Raw genomic sequence first — 4,972 nt, 5'->3', positions numbered from 1 at the left:
TGCTACAATTACACTTTTGGTTTATTAAAATTGCTAATGAAGTAACCTTTTAGATACTTAATTCTATAACAGAATTGTACAAATTGTCAATACATTTAAAGTTTACAGGCAACATGCTCATGAAAATCAGCACAATAAAACAATAGGTACACTTTAGAGGAAATGTGAAAAATGTTTCACCAAGGACAGAGTATTGTTTTAATGCAATGCCACAGTATTCCAGTATTACTGCAGACAAACTGACATTTCTCCTTCCTAAGAACAGTGAGGATCAACGACAGAACATTCCCATTCACTGGACCACAGCACCTTACAGAAACCTACAAAAAAAGAACAATAGAGCAATTAAACAGAGAAAGCATTTGTATTTTAAAGAGTACAGAAAAACGGCACAGAAAAAAATAAGACTTACAATTTTAAGACGTTGTGGACTTGCCATGTATGTGACATCATCAGAACTGACGATGACTGGGACCGGATGCCTGGGGTGGAAAAACATTTCTGGGTGTCTTCTTTGTCTGTTTATGTTAGAAGTAGATAAAAATAGTCAGCAATATCATAGAGTCAGTTGATGTTGTCATTAACTATGAAGCTGTTTTAAGTGTGGACTTAAGGAGACAAACTACCTTAAAAGTTTTCCATCCATGATCTGAACACAATGATCCTTGCAGGGTGGTGAGGGGGGCTGGTGGTGCCCATCTCCACCAGTCATCACATGAGAGGCAGGGTTCACCCTGGACAGGTCACCAGTCCATCACAGGGCCCTGAAAGCCAACAATGAATATAATGAATGAAAGAGAAATGTTAGATTAACAAAGGGGGTAAATTCTGTCCAGTTATTTTTAAATCAAATCATGTTTATTGAGCGCTTAGTGTTGGTAGCACACCAGTTTTTGCTGTTGAAAATGTAGCTAAACTGGTCAGTAAAAAAAAAAAGAGACTTGCACCATGAAGACGATATGGAGGTTCATCCTCAGAGCTGGTTGGTGATCTGGTGGAGCCAGAGCCTGTCTGAGAGGGGAAAGTCTAGGTTTCCTAACACCTGATTTCTCTGCTTCCTCTTTCATCTTCATTTGCTTAGACTGCAAAAATATGTTGAAGATAAAAACATTGATGAACGAGTTATAACAACAACCTCACAATATTAAAGTCTCTATGTCATATGGAGCTTAATTAAAACCAAGTTAAGTTCATGAATAAAAGTATATTAAGTTGCAAACAGCCTCCATGCAGTTATAACATGAATGATTGCTGAAGTAATAATCATAAAAGTCACCATAAAATTGATAAAATTATTTCTGAAACCAACGTAAGTTTGTTTACATCTTTACTGCACAGTTTATAATTAAACAAAGATAATTAATAAGCAAACTTACCACTAGCTAGCAACATGTTAGCAGCCTTTGTCCCTTCGGGCTCCTTTTGTGATCCACATTTTAGTTCCATCGGTTGTTGTCCTGTTGTGATGTCGTCTAACTTGGACTAGGACGTCACCCGCTTGAATTTACCAAAACTTCTATTATCAAGGCCTTCTCTACTTTTAAAGCCATAGTATGCAAGTAAAAATGGCGAATTTAAACAGCGTCGGTTATCTTCCCTGGATTCAAGGCTTTTCTTCTCTTTAAGGCGTTTAAAAAAAAAAAAGAAAAAAAAAAGAAAATGTGCAATACCGCCACCACCTGGTCTGGAGTATGAACTGCAGCTAATGCCATTGACTTGTATATTACATCACACATCTGAAAATGGATTGGGTACTTTGTTGAACATTACATCAGGATTATCATTTTTTTATTCTTTGCTTGAGCACATATTTTAAGATATACACAAAATACATTTGACAGATATTTTAAATACCTTTTACATATACACTTGAGCAAGTGTATATTTACACTTGGGCAAATACATATTTTGTTCACTTAAAGTATACTTTTATTTAATATATTAAAAGTGTATTTTGGTACAATTATATTTAAGTGTATTTAAAGTTATAATTTCAAAATTGGTACAAGCATACTTTTAGTATACTTAACATATATCTATAGGTAGTACACTTATACTTAACGTGTACTTTCACAAATGTAAGTATGTTTGAAATATACTAAAGTATTTTTTTCACTAGAGTATGCACACCTCATCAAATAAAGTGTTACTAAAATGGTAATATATTGAAAGCACAATGGAATTAGTTTCACCTGTAAAGTGTGTTTTAATTGACCCTTCTGTGTTCTGGTAGCCTGATGTGTTTGCAGTACTGTATATATGAAGCATATAATGTACAAAGTGGCAAAGCAGAATAATAAAAGACATTAAGTAACTAAAAAGTGTACTTAATTAGCAATTATAATGAACCAGAAGTGTAATTGTAGCATACTGAGTAATATATACAATATATAATGCTAATATACTTAAATACATTCTAAGTATTTTTTAAATGTAATTCAATCACAAAAATAGTACACTCAAAATATACTAATAAAGCACGTTTGTACTACATAAAAAGCAATATACTTAAAGTATACTAAGTTCAACATAAGTTGTCCAAAAAGAGTACGATGAAGTACACTTTAAATTGTACTTTAATACTATTAATACTATTTAAATACTATTAAAGTACATAACTAAGCACAAAATTAGTTGTCCCAAAATGTCACAATTTAAGTTAACTAATCCTAAGTGAACTTGAAATATACTCATGATTAATCTGATTTAAAGTATGCTCAAGTATGTTAAAATTTAACATACTTAGCATATTAATTTTTCACCAGGGTGGAGCACAAAATTATTACACAGTTTAATATTTCCAGAAACAATTTATAAAATGTGAATTTTTTTATAGCATTTATGAAACAGTATCGGAACTTTTGAAATTCTTGACCCGTCTTTTGAGACTAGTTAATCTGAAACTAAAGCTTTGAACATAAAGTAAACAGCTTTATGGTCAATTTCAGTAGATAAATCACCAATGACATTGGATAAACGGTTATCCTGAAATGATCAGTTGTCACTCTGACATTTGCATATTAAGCAGTGTGTACCTGAACTTAATTGACCAAGCTAAGACAGTCCTCTTGACGCTGATTGGCTGTCTTCGACCGGGTGCGGTGCATTTCTTTAGACGGCGATAGTAGCATTGGGACGAGGCAGAGGAGTTTTTTTTTCACAGATTATCTGTCTCATATACCATCACGACATTGTGACAATTTTAATGCACACAATATTTTAGTAGTTTAGTTAACAGCTACTTATTTAGTGAGCTTGCTTATTAAAGTGTTTTAACTACCAAATTTAAGGTTCATTTCTTTTTGTTAAATTGTTAAAGAGAAGTAGAATGTGCTTTTTGCTGTATGTGTGATCAAAAATGTCTCATCAGACAGGTATTCATAAATAATAACTGAGAATGAGAGTGATTGAGGGCAGACAGATACGCTAACCAGTTATCTGCTGAAGTCCTGTCCAGTCTAACCCAGTTGATTCTAAACCAATGACTCAAATCTGATTTTCCACCTATTTTTGTTCCCTTAAACTAGCACTCAGAAAAATAGTTAGACCCCTTTACAGGCACCCAGACCCCCCAATGAATGTTAATTTTTTTACCTCTGGACGTGTTGGCTCTCTCAGGGTATTCTGGCTTCCTCCCACTGTCCAAAAGCCTGCCAGATTGATTGGCTACTTTAAAATTTCCATTTGGTGTGAGTGTGCGTATGAATGATTATGCGTCTCTGTGTTGTAAAATAAATATTTAACAAATGTAAGAAATACTTTTGTTGTAAGCCCATCACTTAATGTATATATCCTCTAATTTGCTTAATTTATGCAATAATATATTTGTTGGTAACAGTAACTAAATTACTGATATTTTTAAAATTTTGTTATTATTGTCATCATCATTAATAATAACTTCATTGTACACTACATATGAAAAAAATACTTCCAGTGTAAAACATACACTCTGCAAGCACTAATGTAATTTCTTATGAATAAGAAATTATGAATTTCTTTTTGCTATAGATCTCAACTCTTCAGAGACAGATCCACTCTGAGGAGTCAGATTTGCAAAATCAGGAGGAAGAGCTTAGCCGAGCAAAGGCTGACTTGGACCATCTACACCAGGAGGAAAGACAACTGGAACAGAGCCTGGCTGCTGGCAAGATTCAACTGGAAACCATCATCATTTCACTGAAGTCGACTCAGGACGAAATCAACCAAGTAGGAGTCGTTCTCTGTTTTCTGTTTTGATTAATTATTTTTATTACTACTAAAATAGAAAATATTGAAAACATTTTTACCATGGGGACGTGTTAAACTAAGGTGTGTCCTCTCATTAGCATTACATGTGTCTTCAAGCTGAAAATCAGCTAGTTTGACTGAGTCGGCATAGCGACACTACATCAAGCACAGTGACATAATGCTTTTGGCATTTAAAAATAACAATACAAAAAATAACACAAAACAGTTTAAGAAGACCTTCACACAAGACCTCGTTTATTTATTTATTTTACAATTTTGTTATTGCTTCTTTTTTAAATAGCAGCTGATTAAACTGAATGTTACAACCTTGACATGATTATAAGAGTTGTTTTACCGAGAAATTGATCAGAAGCGCCGTGAAAATTCCAAACATATTTTAGCTGGCTGAAATAATCCGTTCCCCCTCCATAACGTGGGAACAAAATAATTTACCTGCAAGCCTTTAACTGTGTTTATTCCTCTTTTCATCAACAACAAATCCTGTGGATTTGGTGACATTTGATCATTATTTGCCAAAGTTAAAGGAGGGGAACCATATATTTTAGCTGTCTGAAATAATCCGTTCCCCCATAATATGGGAAAAAAATAATTTACATGCAAGTTCTTAACTCTGTTTTTTCCTCTCATCATCAACAACAAATCCTGCGAGTTTGAAAACATTAGCTAAATTTTTGCCAAAGTTATGAGGGGGAATCAGATATTTTAGCCATCTGAAATAATCTGT

The 4,972-nt window shown here is 33.6% G+C and overlaps 1 protein-coding gene across 5 annotated transcripts in view; it reads left to right on the top strand.

Moving 5' to 3' along the window:
- Nucleotides 1-3,973: 3,973 nt before the first annotated feature.
- The window catches only part of LOC106941657 (epidermal growth factor receptor substrate 15-like 1), a 33,678-nt gene continuing 32,679 nt past the window's right edge, over nt 3,974-4,972 (top strand). For 3 of the 5 annotated variants that reach the window (XM_015024731.1, XM_015024730.1, XM_015024732.1), the window contains exon 1: nt 3,974-4,206. The gene's annotated coding sequence lies outside the window, so the exon portion shown is untranslated. The remainder of the gene's footprint in view (nt 4,207-4,972) is intronic. The other 2 variants (XM_015024734.1, XM_015024733.1) reach the window with 1 other exon arrangement.

Source organism: Poecilia latipinna, unplaced genomic scaffold (genome assembly GCF_001443285.1).
Source record: "Poecilia latipinna isolate Pla-1442-1.1 unplaced genomic scaffold, P_latipinna-1.0 Scaffold3794, whole genome shotgun sequence".
NCBI lineage: Eukaryota > Metazoa > Chordata > Actinopteri > Cyprinodontiformes > Poeciliidae > Poecilia > Poecilia latipinna.
Note: the sequence above shows the minus strand (reverse complement) of the source record. Positions and strands in the feature narration are given on the sequence as shown.